This window comes from Bos indicus x Bos taurus, chromosome 14 (assembly GCF_003369695.1).
Source record: "Bos indicus x Bos taurus breed Angus x Brahman F1 hybrid chromosome 14, Bos_hybrid_MaternalHap_v2.0, whole genome shotgun sequence".
In the NCBI taxonomy this organism is placed as follows: Eukaryota; Metazoa; Chordata; class Mammalia; order Artiodactyla; family Bovidae; genus Bos; species Bos indicus x Bos taurus.
In genome coordinates this window covers 13,505,916-13,525,364 of record NC_040089.1, presented here as the reverse complement: position 1 = coordinate 13,525,364, position 19,449 = coordinate 13,505,916, and the positions used below count along the sequence as shown (strand labels likewise).

The 19,449-nt window shown below is 43.2% G+C and overlaps 1 long non-coding RNA gene across 2 annotated transcripts in view; it reads left to right on the top strand.

Moving 5' to 3' along the window:
* Nucleotides 1-18,823, top strand: part of LOC113904107 — a 95,330-nt gene extending 76,507 nt beyond the window's left edge. The window contains exons 1-3 of one of the 2 annotated variants that reach the window (XR_003514410.1): nucleotides 10,949-12,313; nucleotides 12,900-13,024; nucleotides 14,578-18,823. This is a non-coding gene — a long non-coding RNA (uncharacterized LOC113904107). Of the gene's footprint in view, nucleotides 1-10,948; nucleotides 12,314-12,899; nucleotides 13,025-14,577 lie in introns of those variants that run through there. The other variant, XR_003514411.1, reaches the window with a different exon arrangement.
* Nucleotides 18,824-19,449: the final 626 nt, after the last annotated feature.

Below are 19,449 nucleotides of genomic sequence, written 5' to 3'. Positions count from 1 at the left end.
ACTTTCCTTTCTAAAGGAAGAAAGAGAGACTGGATGTTAGGAAGCAGGTAGATGTGATTTCCATGCTGCTTTTACAGATACTAATTGGCAACATAAAACTGAGGTCCTATTAATTTTCTTTATTTTAAATTTTGTATCCTTTTTTTAAATTTTTATTTTATTTTTAAACTTTACATAATTGTATTAGTTTTGCCAAATATCTAAGGCCTGAAAACTTATCATGACTTTTAAATGTATTTTTGCTCTACCCTCCATGTTTAGACATGGTTTGTGGCATTAAAAAAAAAAATCAATGCCTTTACAGCATTGTTTTCTACTTTTGTCGTTGAACATGTATTTCAGTTAAATTATGAAATAAATGGGTTTTGGTGAGCTAGCCTGGAAAACTTACAAACACAATATTGTTTCTATGGGAAAAAGACTTCAAATTCTTAAGAAAATCTGACAAAGAAATGTGCTTTTGAAATTGAACACATTTGAAAGGTGGGAACTGCTAAATGCACTCAGGTTTACACATATGAAATAACAGATGAGGTTTACTGGAACATTTTCTCAGTAATGACTTACCCAACACTCCAACAGCCTCAGTACTTGGCCAGAGCTAGCCAAGTCCAGATCCAGTTTCCTCCTTTCTCCATATGTTCATCAGGCACAGAACTGTTGGTTTCTCTTTTTCACTTCAAACATTTAGCCTGTTACTGGAAAGTTGTTTAGTTGGGAAGTTGTAACAAGAGTATAAATAGAAGATTAGATAAGGATAATTTAAGACCTTTGAGTTATAAATTTAACCAAGACTTTAGAGACCATTCATTCAGCTCCAATACTTTGGCCACCTGATGTGAAGAGCTGCCTCATTTGAAAAGACCCTGATGCTGGGAAATACAAAAGGAGAAGAGGGCAGCCAAGGATGAGATGGTTGGATGGCATCACCTATTTAATGAACATGAACTTGGATGAACTCAAGGAGATGGTGAGGGACAGGGAGGCCCGGTGTGCTATAGTCCATGGGGTCGCAAAGAATCAGATATGACTTAGCAACTGAAGAAGAACAATATTTAATTTTAATAAATGTAATGATGGGGCTTCCCTGGTGGCTCAAAGGTAAAGGGTCTGCCTGCCAATGCAGGACACACGGGTTCCATCCCCGGATGGGAAAGATCCCCTGGAGGAGAAAATGGCAGCCCACTCAGTGTTCTTGCTGGGAAATCCCATAGACAGAGGAGCTCGGTGGGCCACAGTCTATGGGGTTGCAAAAGAGTCAGGCATGACTTCATGACTAAACAACAACAAATGTAATGATGGCCTTCTTACTCTAGAAAGAAAATGGTTATGGATTTTACTTTTTTAGAAGTAACAAAATGCTTATGGATGCTAATGTTAAAATAGCTACTTATCGAATAGTTTGATTTCAAATCTCTGAATAAGTTTGTCAAAGGAGTTCTATGCTTTTAACTGTCTTCTCTCCCCAACCCCCACTATTTTGCCTGCTGCTGCTACTGCTAAGGCACTTCAGTCGTGTCCGACTCTGTGCGACCCCATAGACGGCAGCGCACCAGGCTCCCCCGTCCCTGGGATTCTCCAGGCAAGAACACTGGAGTGGGTTGCCATTTCCTTCTCCAATGCATGAAAGTGAAAAGTGAAAGGGAAGTCGCTCAGTCGTGTCCGACTCTTCGCGACCCCATGGACCACAGCCTACCAGGCTCCTCCGTCCATGGGATTTTCCAGGCAAGAGTACTGGAGTGGGGTGCCATTGCCTTCTCCGACTATTTTGCCTAAGCACGCGCTTAGCCTGAGAATTGAATAATCCAGTGTTGACTGTGGAATTTAACTCCCAGTTCAGTCTCAACCAGACCAGAAAGTTTTCTTTCATATACTGAACAAATTATTTATTACGTGCCTGTTAACAAAGCATTTGAATAATTTTCCCAGTACTGGGAAGCAGAGGTTAGGTAAGAGTCACAAACCTTGCTCCCAGTGAAGCCTATTCTCTGTTGGGAAAGATAAACAATAAGCAGGTAGTTACGACAGGTGTGAGGAGGGTTATACTGGATGATGTGGGGACAGATTGCAGGGGTGGATGGTTTAGTTTAAGGGTCACAGGAAACTTGCCCCAAGAAAGAATGAATCAAAGTATAAAACAAATTCCCTAAGCAGAGAGCAGGTTACATCCCGTTTTATTCAGAGATTACATCACTGGCAAGCAAGTGGCCTGTGAGAGGAAGAGAAGAGGTTCCTTAGCGCCCATGGACCTGCCTCTGGGAAAACATCTGGCATAGCACTTGGCACATTCCTGTCATAAAACTGAATCAGTGAATGGTGGAATTTCAGCCAGTCTTGATGATGACAAGAAAAGTTTTCTTCACATCCAAGGAGGGAGTAATGACCTAACATATCACCTTCTTCCAGACAAGATTAATCCTCCTTAAGATTGCTTAGAAACAGTTAAGCTGGTCAGAGGTTCCGGAATTTAAGGGAGGGAAAAAAAGCACTGTCGAAGAGATGGTAATGAAGCAGCTATAGGATTGTGAAATCAGAGTGTCAGAAGCAGTAGGCTCTCTAGAAGCAGTCATGGCCGCATCTTGCATTTTAAATGTAGAAAATAAAGTCCTTAAATATGTATGCACATGTATGTATGTGTGTCGGGGGGGTGGTATGGGCATGTAAGGAATGTATAGGCTTTAGAGTGGAGAGCTCTGAAAATGTCTTCTACTCAACAAGGGGAGCTTTAACAACTTAGAAATAAAATGAAAAATGATAAATTCAAATTTTGGCCAGAGAGAAGGATATTTGAAGATGAATTGGGTGATGACTCTGAATTAAACACGAGGATGAATAAAGGACATAGATTCCTTCCTCTCTTGTAAGGCACCTAAGGCATTGAAACACTGGAGTAAACCATCTCAAAACAATATAGAAGAAGTTGAGGTTTCATCTACTCATTTTTAAAGTCATTAGTTGATTCATTCCTTCAATGGTATTTCTTTGAGCAGATGATAACAAGGAAGTACTGTGGTTATTTGTTATTGGATAAGACAGGATTTGTATCCTCATGGAATGTTCAATCTAGTGGGAGATGATAGGAGATTGAACTCAAGTGTTAAATTCTAGGATGGAGGGCTCCGTGACAAAGGTGCTTAAGGACAATATGGTGATGTGTGTATAGGGATTTCCAATGAGGGCTTCCTGGAGGAGGTCACCTATAATTGCATGTCTGAAAGATGAATCAGGCATAATCAGGTGAAAACAGGCAGAGAATAATGAGAGCTCAATGTCTAAGGAATAGCTTATACAAAAGCACAGAAGTCAGAGCATAATAGGTCAGGGGGAAGCAGAACATGCAGACAGTTAGTTGGCTCTAGGTACAGTGCTGGGTTTAGGTTCTTAAGACAGATGAGATATGATTCTTGTTTGTTTGTAACAGGCCACCTTCTCCACCCCATCCTTCCACCAGGATTTTTTATAGAGACTTGTATATAAAAGGCTTCCCTGGTGGCTCAGTGGCAAAGAAACCGCCTGCCAATACAGGAGATGCAGGTTCGATTCCTTGGCTGGGAAGATCCCCTGGAGAAGGAAATGGCAACCTACTCCAGTAGTGTTGCCTGGGAAATCCCGTGGACAGAAGAGCCTGGCAGGCTACAGTCCACGGGGTTGCAAAGAGTTGGATTCAACTTAGCCACTAAACCACCACCACTATAGCCGATTAACCATGTTGTGATGAGGGACTCAGCCATACATACACATGTATCCATTCTCTCCCTAACTTCCCTCCCATCCAGGCTGCCACATAACACAGAACAGAGCTCTATGTGCTATACAGTAGGTCCTCATTGGTTATCCATTTTAAATATAGCAGCGTGTGCATGTCCCTAACTAGCTTTTCCCCCTGTCTACCTTCCCCCTAGCAGCCATAAGCTCATTCTCTAAGTCTGTGAGTCTCTTTCTGTTTTGTAAGTAAGTTCATTTGTATCATATTTTTCTTAAGATTCCACATATAAGGAATGTCATACAGTAGTTCCCCTCTGTCTGACTTATTTCACTCACTTTGGCGATCTCTAGCATTCTCTAAGCCAAGAAATTTTGCAACACAGAGCACAAAGTACAAGTTTCAGAGTCCCCGAATTTCCCAGGTGGCTCAGTGGTAAAGAACCTGCCTGCCAATGCTGGAGACGGAGGTTCAATCCCTGGGAAGATCCCCTGAAGGAGGAAATGACAACCCACTCCGGTATTCTCACCTGGGAAATCCCATGGACAGAGGAGCCTGGTGGGCTACAGTCCATGGGGTCACAAACAGTCAGACAAGACTCAGCAACTAAATAACAACAGCAGCTATGGATGGCATGTTTGTATCCCTGCTTAATGCATATGTTGAAACCTTATCCATAGTATGATGATTTTTGGAGATGGAGGTAGGGCCCTCATGAGTAGGGATAGTGCCTTTATTAGAGGAAACCCAGAGACATCTCTCATCCCTTCTGCCATGTGAGGTTGTGGTAAGAAGGCTCCCACCAGATCTGCTGGCCACTTGATCTTGGACTTCTCAACCTCTGGAACTGTGACAAATTTCTGTTGTTTCTAACCCACCCAGTCTGTGGAATTCTGTTATAGCTGTCTGAATGGACTAAAATAACTGTCTTGGTGGATTTTCTGTAAAAGTCAAATCAGGGCTCAAACAAACAAACCAAAAAAGATAAACATGCAACAGAAACACCTAGGGACCAGCCAAGCCAGGCTGGTAGCAGGAGCAGACTGTTGTTTGCTGGAAATCCTGTCTGGTGAGAGACACGTGGAGCATCAAGCTTCTGTATGAGCTTCACATTCAGGCCTTAAGCATCTTAGTGGTCTCTCTTAGTGTCTAGAGAGGAAGCAGGGGGCAGCACGCCCACACGACACCGCTGTGCTCGCTTCTAAAGAACAGAAAACTCTTAAAGCCGGGGTGTGTGGCTGGATGTGCTCCCAGTGATTTTTTTTTCAATTAATTTTTAAATTATTCTTGGTTGTGTTGGGTCTTTTTGCTGCCTGCAGGCTTTCTCTAGTTGCGGCGAGTAGGGGCTAGAATCTAATTGTGGTGCGTGGCCTTCTCATTGCAGTGGATTCTCTCGTTGCGGACCACAGGCTCTAGGGGCGCAGGCTTCAGTTGTACTGACGTGTGGACTCAGCAGTCGCAGCGCGCGGGCTCTAGAACTCGGGCTCAGTGGTTGTGGCGTGTGGGCTTAGTTGCTCTAAGGCATCTGGAATCTTCCCGGCCCAGGGATCGAACCCATGTCTCCTGCTTTGGCAGGAGTATCCTTATCCACTGTACCATGAGGGAAGTCCTTCCAGTGGTTCTATAACAAGAAGAGAAACCTGATGGAGCCTGAGTTTTAACTTAGTACATGGCTGCTCCAGTTAGAGGGTCTGTTTTGGTTATTTGAGTGTGGTGCAGAGTGTACATTTAGAACTTATCCCAGTTTTCTTGAAACTTGCTCTTCTTCACCTCATTACCAACTGGTAGCCATGCATCCAAATGCTAAGTTTTCTTAATTAAATATATGACAGTTTATAAAGATGACTTCTGTTTCCATTGTAATTAGATGTAAGTGATTCTGCTGTCTATACTAATCACTGTGTATCTGCCTCCTGAAGACTATATACGTATATGTATATATATAAAACTATATATGTATTTATATGCACATAAGCATATATGTGTGAACATATGTATGTGAATATATATGTGTGTGTATGTATATATATATATATATATATACATATACACATACACACACACATAGAATTGACATTTTAATAACCTGCCTCTTGGGAGAATGCATCATTATAAAAATATCCCTGCCTTGGGTTGGTGGTTTTCTGAGATTTCAATTTCAGTAGCTTCTTCCATATTAGGCTGCTTTCACCTCAGAGGAAATAATTATATCCAGGTTTGACTCTGTTCAGTGGGGCGTGACTACAGCAGAATGGGTCTCTTCCTGAACAGAAAAAGAAAATTGAAAAGAAAAAAAAATAATAATAGAAATCTGACACACCAAACTCCAAATTATCTAAATCCATTTTCAATGAAAAGCTTGGTGGCTTGGTAAAGATGATGACTTTTGAAGGAAAAAAGATCCATTGAAAAATTCCATTTCCCGTGCTGTAAGGTTAGGAGAATAAATTGCACCCGGGGAAGAGGGGAGACGCTCCTTTCGACATGTAATAAAGCAGGTGGCCTCATTTGAATTTTCCCATTAGGTCTCCTGGAGTGATCTCAGAAATATGTTGGCGTTGCAAACTGTACCTCAGCCTTGGTTCTCTGACTCCAGGACTCAAACAGGTTTTCAAACAGAAGAATTAGTGTCTGGATTACTTGAAATGTCCAGCAGAAAGTTGTTTGTTATTGTGCTGGGTTTCCTATTTGCCATAGAATATTAAACAGGTTTCTTCTTTTCCACAGAATATTAATAACTGGATTGCAAAGTGGACAAGTGTCTTCCCTCCCAACCAGCTCTTTCCTTCTGTCCTCTCATCCTGTTTTCCCACCACAAGGATTGGTGGGGATGGTTCCACCCCATGTCAGGGAGGGGCTTTCTAGATGGAGCATCTGATACTGACAGGTTTGTGTCTACAGCCAGAGACTATCAGTCCAAATGGAGGCTTTCCCATGAAAGGTGTGATAAATAAGTCCATGGAGTGTCCACTTCATCCCTTTGTTCATTCGGCAGATGGATTTTTTTTTTTTTTGGCTGTGCTGAGTCTTTTTTACTGTTTGGGCTTGTCTCTAGTTGTGGCTGGTGAGGGCTACTCTTAGTTGCGGTGCGCGTACTTCTCACTGAGATGACTTCTCTTGTGCAGAGCGTGGGGTCTAGGGCGCGCAGGTTCAGTAGTCGTGGAACACGGTTTCAGCAGTTGCCGCACGTGGGCTCTAGAGCACAGGCTCGATAGTTGTGGCACACGAGCTTAGTTGCTCCACAGCATGTGGGGTCTTTCTGGACCAGGGGTCGCACCCATATCTCCTGCACTGAACAGGTGGATTCTTTACCACTGAGTCATCAGGAAAACCCCTTAGCAGATGAATGTTGAAGGAAGCTAAACAATACAACCAACGGGTTCCCTGTCCTCATGTGGTACACAGTCAGGAGAGAGACAATAAAGAAAAGAGTTAGCAAAACATTAACTAATTGAAATTTTGAAAAGTTCTATGAAAAAGAAGTATAAGATAAGCACTGAGAAAATGTATCAGAGGGACTCAAAAGTATAGTTGCCCCACACAAGCTAATCATTTGGTATGCTTACAAACGTATTTATTGGAGGTAGGAAGAAACTGACTTAGGAAAAAATCATTCCATTTTAGTAGTTCAATTCAGTTCGGTTGCTCAGTCATGTCCCACTCTTTGCAACCCCATGAACTGCAGCACTGCAGGCCTCCCTGTGCATCACCAACTCCCAGAGCTTGCTCAAACTCACATCCATCGCATCAGAGATGCCATCCAACCACTTCATCCTCTGTCATCCCCTTCTCCTCCTGCCTTCAATCTTTCCAATCATCAGGGTCTTTTCTAGTGAATCAGCTCCTCGTATCAGGCAGTCAAAGTATTAGAGCTTCAGCTTCATCATCAGTCCTTCCAATGAATATTCAGGATTGATTTCCTTTAGGATTGACTGGTTGGATCTCCATGCAGTCCAAGGGACTCTCAAGAGTCTTGTCCAACACCACAGTTCAAAAGCATCAATTCTTTGGCACTCAGCTTTCTTTATGGTCCAACTCTCACATCCATACAAGACTACTGGAAAAATCATAGCTTGACTAGGCGGACTTTTGCTGGTAAAGTAATGTCTCTGCTTTTTAATTTGCTCTCTAGGTTGGTCATAGCTTTTCTTCCAAGGAGCAAGCATCTTTTAATTTAATGGCTGCAGTTAACATCTGCAGTGATTTTGGAGCCCAAGAAAATGAAATCTGCCACTGTTTCCATTGTTTCCCCATCTATTTGCCATGAAGTGATGGGACCAGATGCCATGATCTGAGTTTTTCTGAATGTTGTGTTTTTAGCCAGCTTTTTAACTCTCCTCTTTCACTTTCATCAAGAGGCTCTTTAGGTCCTCTTCACTTTCTGCCATAAGGGTGGTGTCATCTTCATGTCTGAGGTTATTGATATTTCTCCCAGCAATCTTGATTCCAGCGTGTGCTTCATCCAGCCCAGCATTTTACATGATGTATTCTGCATTGAAGTAAATAAGCAGGGTGACAATATACAGCCTTGACATACTCCTTTCCCAATTTGGAACCAGTCCATTGTTCCATGTCCATTTTACTAAAGATCTTTTCAGGATATGTATGTGAGTGAGAATACATATTAATGTGGTAGACAGGCATGGATTTATCAATGTGCTTTGTGAGATGATCTCAGATCTGTCGCTAGCAGCTTTTGCAGAGTGACAGATCCACCAGGTCGGAGGAGTACAAGTCTGTCTTCCATCTTTGTTTAGGCTGGTGACCCAGTCCTAACATCTGCATTCTGGGTGCACCATTTCTTCTTGTACCATAGCTGGGAAGGTTACAGAATGCTTCTAAGCATCTCACACAACCTAATGGCTTTCTCCTTTTAGTTCTTGCTACATCTATGGGGCCCCCATATGACACTGCTAGGGACTCTCAGCAATTATCTTGCTATAACTGAGTGAGATATTTGGTGGTGGGAGGTAGGGTGGTTGGAAATCACGCTAATTAGTGAGGGAGGTAGAAAAGAGGCAAGAATTAAAGGAAAGCATTCTGTTCCTGGCAGTGCCGCCCCATCTATAACCCATGGGCCAGTGAAGAGTTATAACTCAATTAACCAACTGATCTAATGGGCATTTGTGGGAGAGTCTGGGGGAACCTGACCTCATGCAAAATCTAAACACGTTTTTCTTTTGCTCTGGTCACCCGTGTTCTCCAACAGCACCCTTACTCTTAGCCCTTGATGTCTTCCAGTGCCCCAGTATTGGCTTCCCCCATTGCTCAGTGGTAAAGAATCTGCCTGCCAAGAAGGCGATGCAGGTTTGAGTTTGGTCTCTGGGTGCGGAAGATCCCCTGGAGAAGAAAATAGCAACCCACTCCAGTATTTTGCCTGGGAAGTCCCTTGGACAGAGGAGCCTGGCGGGACTACAGTCCACAGGATAGCAAAAGAATCAGACACGGCTTAGTGACTCAACAGTAACAACAACAACAATGCCCCTATGTAACCTCTGCCTGTGTCCAGACAGCCCGAGGCTCCGGCTGCAAGCTGACTACAAGGATGCACACGGTTCAGCGCTACACGGCGTAGGTGGTCCTCGTATGTGGCTGCATTCTTCAGTGCTGCGCGTCATTTTGATTCCTTTGAATTGCATTCCATGTGTGAGTGTTACCTGCCTACTTACCTGATCAGGGAGATCCTGATCGGTAGACTCAGTGTTTCATTCACCTGTGTCCCCTGACCCATAGTAAGTGTCCCAGTAATGGCTGAAGCATGAAGAAAACTTCCTCTGTCTGCCTCTTGCTAGGCTCCAGCAGACACTGGAAGCTGGTGGGAGGTCTGTGTATCCAAAAATAAAACTGATAGCAGCAGAGCCTGTAATTTGGCTTGCCTGAGAGAGGTGGGTGGAACAAACAGAGGGCACAGCCATGGAACCTGTGGCTTGCCTGTAGCCAGACTTCCGAGAAACTTATGCTAGATTAATTAAAATTGTATACCAAAATAGTTCCATCCATTAATTCACTTCCACTGACAAGCAGAATTGATAGTCTTGCATACTTTAAGCAAAATGTTTTCTACATTTCCATAGTTCTTATTCTCGCTTAAGTTTTCTTTTGCAATTTCCCGAGACAGCATCTTGTGAAACATGTTAAATGATCCAATATGTGTATATGAAAATAATTTGCTCCCATTTCACTCCATGAATTAGGAGTCCAGATCTCAGCTGACTGCTGATAATATGCATCTTTTTTTAACATGTATTTATTTATTGGGCAGCACCCTGTCTTAGCTGGGTCTTGTATGATCTTTGTTGTGACATTTCAACTCTTAGTTGTGGCATGTGGGGTTCAATTCCCTGACCAGGGTCTAAATCCAGGTCTCCTGTATTGAGAGCAAGGGGTCTTAGCCACTACACTACTTGGAAGGTCCCCCCCTTTCTAAAAAAATTGATTAATTTATTTGGCTGTGCCCTGTCTTAGCTTGCATCTCTTAAAAAATATGCATCACAGGTGGGCTCAGCCCAGCAAGAAATATTTGCTTCAGTTTATACTCAACGTATGATTAACATTTCTGAAATTAAGATTGGTTTGTGTGTTTTGTTAGTTTACTGTGTAAACCTGAGTTAACTGCTTCCAAAGTTCTATATTTCAGTGATGTCCTAGAGGAAAGGTCAGCAAACTATGGCCCACAGGTCAAATCCAGCCTGCCACCTGTTTTGGTGAAAAAGGTTGTTTTGGAACCCACAGCTACACCTGTTCGTTTATGTATTATCTGTACTGGCTTTCACACTACAGCAGCAGGATTGAGTAGATGCACCAGAAACTATACGACCCATAGAGCTGAAAATATTTACTATCTGGCTCTTCATAGGAAAATGCACTGTTGATGTTTGAACGGCCTATGTAAATCAGTGCCCCGTGGCTGCCCAGTCTGATGAACTCACCTAATCTGACATGGCAGAACAAAGAAGCTCAAAAGATAAGTAGTGAAAGTGAAAGTTGCTCAGTTGTATCTAACTCTCTGAGACCCCATACAGTCCATGGAATTCTCCAGGCCAGAATACTGGAGTGGGTTGCTGTTCCCAACCCAAAAGACTAGTAGAGATAAGTCCAGTATTCTTGGGCTTCCCTTGTGGCTCAGCTGGTAAAGAATCACCTGCAATGCAGGAGACCTGGGTTCGATCTCTGGGTTGGGAAGATCCCCTGGAGAAGGGGAATGGCAACCCACTCCAGTGTTCTGACCTGGAGAATTCCATGGACTATATAGGCCATGGGGTTGCAAAGAGTCGAACACGACTGAGTGACTTTCACTCACTCAAATAAATGGCAGGGGGAGCAGCCCTGAGCCTGGAAAGCCATCAGTCAGGGAGGAATCTGTTGTATTTGAGGAATCAAAAGGAGGCTGCCTTGATCAGAGCTGAGAGTCAGAAAGAGTTGTTCACGGTGAGACTGTAAAAGCCCGCCAAAGCCATATCACACAAAGCCTTGTAAATCATGAAATTTCCAGATATTTTGACCATTTTAGACTTTGAATGTCCTGAGAATGCATTGAAAGTTAAAACTACAGAGGTGTGGTGTCTTTTGTCACTTTCGTATCTTGTGTCCATGAGCTTGAAGTTGGAGCGCTGTCAGCTTTCCCCTTGCCAAGACGGCCGCTGATGTTTTGGGATTCACCCCAGTCAGCCTGGAACATCTCCTTTTTGTTATTCTGGATGTGCGGCTGCCCTCCAGCCCACCATGGGAAAGCGCAGTGAGGGAATCGACCATTCTCTGAGGGCCGGTGAGCACAGATCTGGCCAATACCTTCTGGCTTCACGAGTCTCCATTCCAGAGCTTCCATGAACCTCAGAGACCATGTCAGATTTGACTGGAGTGGGCATGAGAGGGGAGAAGTCAGACCCACAAAGTCTGGTCTTACCGTGTCAGCTCTCAAGTGCTGATGTTATGGGGTCCACCGAGCACAAAAGCAGCAGGCTGAACTCTCAGAAAACAGACAAAAAGAAATGTATGGGAAATTAGTTAGAAGGAGATTTGAGTTTTAACTTTCAACCTCCCAAGCTGTGTGACATGTAGGCAATTGGCTGCCTCTCTCTGAGCCTGAGTTTCCCTGTCTATTAAAGGAGGATACCAATATTAAGCTGGTAGAATTATGGTGATTATATGAGATGAGATACTAGTGCAGTCTGGCGGCAGAACCACTGATTATTGATCAGGGATGATTTCACGGGCCTTTGGCTAGATTGTTTGCAGATCTCTTTCTCCTCCTCTGAAGGGACACATATTACACAGAATATTTGGCTGGACTGGGCTGGCAGTGGAGCAACGTCACATGCTTGCACTGGGCGGCCCGGGATTACATCAGAGACAGCATCCGCGCCTGTGCTCCCCCAGTGCGTCTCTCCCCGCCTTCAAATGAGGCCTCCTCCGTCTGTCACAAAGTCCAAGAAAAGGTTCTGGTCCCTTGAGGTTGGAGAAGAAAGCAGCTGCAAAGAAACAAGCTATTAATATTAATGTTCCAGGAAAAGGAGAAGAGAGAAAGGACACGAGCGCCCAGAAAGAATGACTCCATCTGGCTTTGATGTGTTCCTTTCCACAGGATGGCAGCAGCCCGGAGAATACTGAATAGTGAGGAGGAGGGAAGAGAGGAGGTGGAGGTGGCCTGGCAGCATCTGAGGGATTATGTGAGCTGTGGGGAGTCGGTTCTGTCTAGACAAAAAGTCAGCCAGCCATGCCGCCATCTGCAACTATCAGAGAACAAGCCAGCAAGGGAAAGGGGAGTCCCTGGGAGCCCTGTTTGTTCCAATGAGCGGGTGTAGGATATTCTTTGTAAAGGACTATTGTTGTGCTAAACCTGGGGAGAGGGGGCACCTGGTATTACTGAGACTCTTCCCAAAGGTCTGCTTTTTTGTGGATCTCTTCAGGCAAAGGTATTCTTTCTTTGCCTCTCCATTGAGGTCCTGTGATACCTGTTAATTTCTCACATGGATATCTTGTGTGATACTTAAGAGGTCAATCTGCAGTTTGACCTAGATTTAGTTCCTACCTGTATGTCTCTCTGGCCTTGCATGGTGGGCAAATCACTCTGAGGGCCTCTGTTTTCTCTTCTGTAAGTAGTGTAAGAAGTAGTGAGGTAGTAGTTTGTGTATAGGCTCTAACAGCAGTGGCTGGTCTTACAACTGCTAGAGCCTGTTTTTTCTCTTCCCCAAACCAGAGACAGCAGAGGGCAAGGCAGTGAAGGAGTGACAGCAAATGGAAACATCTTGGGATAATCACCTACTAGCTGCACAGATGTTTCATATTCTGCTGAAGGAAGCAAGTTTCCTTGGAATACTTGAGGTAAGGCCTCTGTATGTTGAGTGAACTTTGACCCTTTTGCACAGTAGAAACTGAGACTCAACCTGCCAACTCCACAGAAGTAATAGAGATCTCAACACATGAAGAAGCATTTCAGACTAGATCAGCTGGGAGGTGTGACATTTAATTTAAAGAATTTAAGAATTGATAATTTGTGACATGTTGGAGGTATTAGCTAATATGATTAGTGTGATAATCACATTGCATAAGTAAATGTTTCAGATCAACATGTTGTGTATCTTAAACTTACACAATGTTGTTTGTCAATTATATCTCAACTTAAAAAATAACAGAAAAGGCAAAAGGAAGAGGAATTAGATGAGAGCTTAGACTATGTCTGGCTAACTATTTTCATTTCCTTTGTGATGAGGAATGATGGTTGGGTAGCAGAAACCCACCAAACAGTATCTGTAGTCTGTTGTACAATATAAAAATTTAGTCCATGGTTCAGTAAACCCTATTTACCATATTATATAGTGGCAATAGTCGTGTTCAGTTATATCTTTTGATCGTCTTTGTAGAAGGTCAGATTAAAGAACCCTTTAGGTATGAAATTCATCTGGTTAGGACCATACCTGAATATTGTTGACAACATTCAGTTGCCCAGAGACAGGAAAATCTTATTAGGCAAATCCCCTTAAGAATGCAGCATTAGAGAAAATATGTCCTTAAGCAATCTTGGAATGGAGAGTTTCCTCCCAAACAAGTTGTAAAACCCCCCGGTGGCTGAGAGGTTAAAGTGTCTGCCTGCAGTGCAGGAGACCTAAGTTTGATCCCTGAGTCTAGAAGATCCACTGGAGAAGGAAATGGCAACCCACTCTAGTATTCTTGCCTGGAGAATCCCATGGTGGGATTCTGGGAGCCTGGTGGGCTACAGTCCACAGGGTTGCAAAGAGTCGGACACGACTGAGCTACTTCACTTTCACTTTTCTTTCTAAGAGAAAAGACTGAAAAAATTGGCTACATAAAATTATAACATTTCCGTCCAGGAGAAAAAGTGTAATGAATGACACTTAAAGGACTGTTTTTCTCAACAGATAAAGTGAGAGTGAAAGTTGCTCAATCATGTCCAACTCTTTGAAACCCCATGGACTATACAGTCCATAGAATTTTCTAGGCCAGAATACTGGAGTGGGTAGCTTTTCCCTTCTCCAGGGGATCTTCCCGACCTAAGGATCGAACCCAGGTCTCCTGCATAATGAGCTATTACAAATTAGTAAGAGATCATTTGGTCAAAAGAAACATGAGTAAGCTGATTGATTAAAAAAAAATAAAATTGGCTTATTAGCATATGGAAAAATGCTCAGCATCATGTATAAGTAAAGAAATGAACATTACAACACCAATGAGGAGTTTGTCCAGGTTGGATTGGTTTGTCAGTTTGATTATCATCATATTGGTGAGGTGTGAAGAAATAAGAATTTTTATCAAGAACAGATACAGATTTTTGGAGGGCAATTTGACAGTAACTATCAAATTTAATACAAATGCTTGGTCAAGGACTAATATTTTATTTTTATTTTTTGAACTGCAAGAATTCCCTCATCATTTATTCTTCAGAAATCGAGACACAGTGTGGAAGAGAGGATGCATGCCTTTGCTTTCTGGCCTCCCTGGGATCACAAGAGGAAAGAGAACACAGACCGCTATCAGTACAGAAAGTATTTTTATAGAAGGGAGGAGGAGCTTTCCACCCCGTTTGTAAGACCTGGTCTGAAGGAGAGGGGCCAGACCCCAGGGTCCTCTTGAAGGACTAATATTTTAAATAAGGTATTTTACCCACGCATATGCACATATGAACGTGTACTTGGATTGTTTTGTAGTATGTAAAGTTAGCACCAAAGACTAGCAGCGAATTCAATCAGGAAGATACTGTGAAGTAAACTACTGTTAATCTATAAAATGGAATACTACACAGCTTTGACAAAGATGACAATGAACAGTATGTGTGTGTATCTGAAATATGTATATTTTGAAATGTGTGTGTGAAATATGTATGGTCTTGAGATTCAGTTAAATTAATTATGTCCTTTTATACCCATCTTTAACCTTTCTTTGTTGCAAGTGTGCTACATATGTAAAATTGCACAAAGCAGAATACACAGCTCAATGAATGAGAACAAAATGAATATCATGTAACTGCTAATCTGATGAAGAAAGAGAACTCTGTCTATACCTTTTCTTTTTGTCTACAAGCTCATGGATAATTTCCGTCATTCAAAGCTTCTGTTTCCTTACCTATGATTGGGAACACTGAAAATCGTTAACACCACTGTTCTCTCCTTTCTGACAATGTCTTTGTGAGAATCACATGACTTAATGTTAATGCTGTTCTTCTAAGTGACAGAGAGCTCTGCAAATGAGGATGAAGATGGCCATTCAGTCTGATAGATGTGTGAAGCCTGCAAGGACATCATGCTTGCAGTTGTCCTTAAGCCTTCCCTTCCTTGGGAAGACAGAATGTAAGGAAAAGAGTGGTATTCTGAACGAGACAATCTGTTGGTCATCATCCTTCCAGTAAATTTGACTTGAAGCCATATAGTCCAACCTGTGAATGAGAATGCACAAACTTCCTAATTGTTCTGAATCTCTGACTTTTGGCAGGACACTGCCGAACTGGAGCCATGCAAGCTTTTGGGAGACTTTCCCAGAGCCGTGACCTTGTAGGAACAGTCTTCAGTGACTAGGTGAGGGGATCCCTTACCAGTAATTGCTAGGGATGTGAAATAATACATGTGCCCTGCCAGGTTCCATTCTAGCTATGTGACCTCTGACGAGTCATTTAACCTCACTGAGCCTGAATTACCTACCTTCTTGAGGATATACATAACCCCAACCTACCTAACCCTAACCTCACAAGGTGCTGTGAGTGTCCCTGTGAGATGGTTCATATAAACTTCTCACTGAGGTTCCTCACTTGACCAGTACTCAGAACTGTTTGCTGTGTAAACTGTCTCGGAATATCTAACTGGGTCATCACGGTGAGTGAGACTGCAGCACGTGGGCCTATATGTTTCTTACACATGAACACAGGCAGCCAGGTATGGACGTGGAGAGTGGGGTGATGGTTTTCTGACTCAGAAAACCACAATTTAGCCCTCAGCTCTCCATTGCTCCTAAGTAGGTCTTTCATGTATGAAGTCACAGAGTCTTTGTACACTCAAGATAGTGACACATGGGGCTTGCAGTGCAAAGACCAGGATCTGTCAGGCTTATATAGAAGAAATAAGAGTATGAAGTGAATGCTAAGGCTTCATGTTTGTGTGGGTAGGATGTGGAGAGCAGAGGGGAGAGAGAGAAAGGCACAGAAGTAGAAATGTATAAAGCTTGACTTTTGGCACCAGAAAGATTGGAATGGAATGTTCTTTAGGAGGAACACTAGAGAGCCCAGCAAGATGTATATTTGGGGGACCTCTCTGGAAGTCTTTGATGCCAGTCTAGGCACTTAGCATTGATCTCCTAGATAGTAGAAAAGAGCCACTGAAGGTTCTTAAACAGGGATGTGACAGGTCTCAAGCCCAGGAGGTAAAACTGAATTAGCAAATTAGTTAGGAAACAAGATAGTTATTATCCACAACTAAGGCATTATTATGTTCCGCTCAAGAACAGTCCCCTGGCACAGAGCCTCATGTTCTCAACAGATGCCTGCTGAATTTTTATTTTGAATATAAAATTGCTGTAGCCCAGATGTCATTTGGCCTCCCCAGCTTTTTCATATAAAGTGATGTGACATTTTAAATCTGAAGCAAGTGACTTTAAATCTTTCTCTTGCACAGACCCAGTCCAAGGGGTGAGATGAGTTTAGACGTGACGGCAGCCCTCCATCCTCCTTACTCCCCCTCAAATGGGCCACGGGGCCTGGGTTAAGCCCCACTTCCTATTCCTCTGGTTCTTTCTCTGATACTGCCTATCATCATGTGCCAACCCCTCCAGGCTTTCCAGACTTCCACAGCGAGTGTGGTGCAAGGCTCTGATGTGAAGTAAATGAAACAAAACTAAAGGCCATGAAGTCAGCAGCATGCAGAGGCACCACTTGAAGCGGGTGTCTGCCTTTGAAAATATCCACGAGGTTTCCTCTGCCATGGGCACAGCCCTGTCATAGGAACTGATGTACAAGAGAGCAGAATGCATAAAATACAACCCAGTCTATCCATCTCAAGCCATTGACATTTTCCTCATGGTGTCCTAATTAACTCTGGATGCTTTTTATGTCCTTTATGCGTTTTTATATCATAGAAAGTGAACTGTGTTGGTTGCCCCACGTCATTTGTGAGAGAATTGTGGAAGCTAATTAAAAACAAAACCAAAAGCCACAGATGTAATTATTACATAATGAGGTAAGGATAACATTATCAGATGCTATTACATATACCAAGAGCGAATTTTAATTAGAACCCCAGGTAGTTACTGAGAAATCAGGTATAAAGAAATTCTACCAGGACCACCTATTTGTAAAATAATCATGCATCACAATTATTGCTTGGGTATAAATCAAATTCCATGGATGTACTTCTTAAAAGGAAGACAGTTCTCTGGTCTTGACCTGTGCAAAACAAATAAAACACATGCATTATCAAGACCAGTTTCCTCAATCTGATACTGCAGGCACAAAAGATTTAGGACCTTCTGAAACATGTAATCCTCTAGTATCAAAGATTAGATTCATTCTTTCTAGTTTCTATAAAGTATAAATATGAGCTGCGTCTGTAATGGCAATGAAATAAATATTTTAAGGCATATACTCCTGTTCTTACACATAATTTATAATCCTATTTTATGACTCTGTGTGTGTATGTGTATAAAATACACAATTCATCCCAGCACAATATGTCACAATGACAGTAATATACTTGTACATATTGTGAAATAGTGCCAAGCAACTGGTAAACTTTTCAGTAAGTCATCCCTAAAGACCCTTTCTAGAACTTAAGCCATGTGTCGTCTCCATCTTGTGGCCAGGTGGCCAGGAGAAAACAAAAGAGGCAGTATGATAGAAGGCGGGGAGGCAGGTTAATCTCTTTGAGCATCTATTGCCTGACGGAGGCTGACTGGAAGGCCCGCCCTGGTCCAGCGGAAGGAGAACCACTGGTAGATGATCACTGTCTTCTGTGATCACGAGGGTGTTGTGGCAGCTGGTGGTGATGTGCAGGGAATCAGTTTCCTATTTTGCGCCTAATGAAAACATTCGCTAGATTCAAATCCAGATTTTTGTGTTCTAACCTCAGCCACCTGTCTCCCCAACAACTAAATGGCTGCATGACCTTGGGCAAGCCCTTTAACTTCTCTGAACCAGAGCTTCTCTATCTTTTGAATGGGAACCGTGGTGCTCACTCAGTCCTAGTGTAGCATGAGGTCACCATAGGATGAGCAGTTTAAAATTAGTGGATTCAAACTTCGATGGGTTCCCAGGTGGTGCTAGTGGTGAAGAACCCGCCTGCCAGTGCAGGAGATGTAAGACACACAGGTTCCGTCCCTGGGTTGGGAAGATCCCCTGGAGGAGGGGAGCCCAGTGGGCTACAGTCTGAGGGTCAGAAGAGTTGATTGTGACAGTGACTTAACAGCAACAGTAAAGGAATTCAGTGACATTTGAAGTGTCATGTAGTGCTAAATGCCACAAAGGACAGATGCAGCAGGACTGGGGAGAGAGCTTGCCGGTCGGGAGGACGTTGTTTTGGATAAGGTGCTGGAAGGGCCTCAGGATCCACATTTGATCACAGAAATGGATGTAGTCAGGGAGTGGGTCACATGGCTCCCTGGGGGAAAGCTGTTCCAGGTGGAGGGACAGCAAATGCCAGAACTGTGTTGCATGGGTTCAAGGGCCAGGAACAAAGCCAGTATGGCTTTTCCATTTCTGCATGCTTGTCCATTGGAGTTCATTTTGAGGTGTAGCCCTCACAAATAACCATGGATTTCAGGGGCCAGGAAAAGTCAGATGGTGGTGCTCACTCACTCGCACAGCACAGTGCACAGGGTCTGTCACTTCTGTTACCCTGCTCATTGATTTTCTGCCTTTACTTATAAATGTATATTTAGACCATGATGAAGTTACTCTTGGGGCTTCTCAGGTATCTTAGTTCAGTTCAGTTGCTCAGTTGTGTCCAACTCTTTGCGACCCCATGGACCGCAGCTCGCCAGGCTTCCCTGTCTATCACCAACTCCTGGAGCCTGCCCAAACTCATGTCCATTGAGTTGGTGATGCCATCCAGCCATCTCATCCTCTGTCGTCCCCTTCTCCTCCTGCCCCCAATCGCTCCCAGCATCAGGGTCTTTTCCAGTGAGTCAACTCTTCACATGAGGTGGCCAAAGTATTGGAGCTTCAGCTTCAGCATCAGTCCTTCCAATGAATATTCAGGACTGCTTTCCTTTAGGATTGACAGGTTTGATCTCCTTGCAGTCCAAGGGACTCC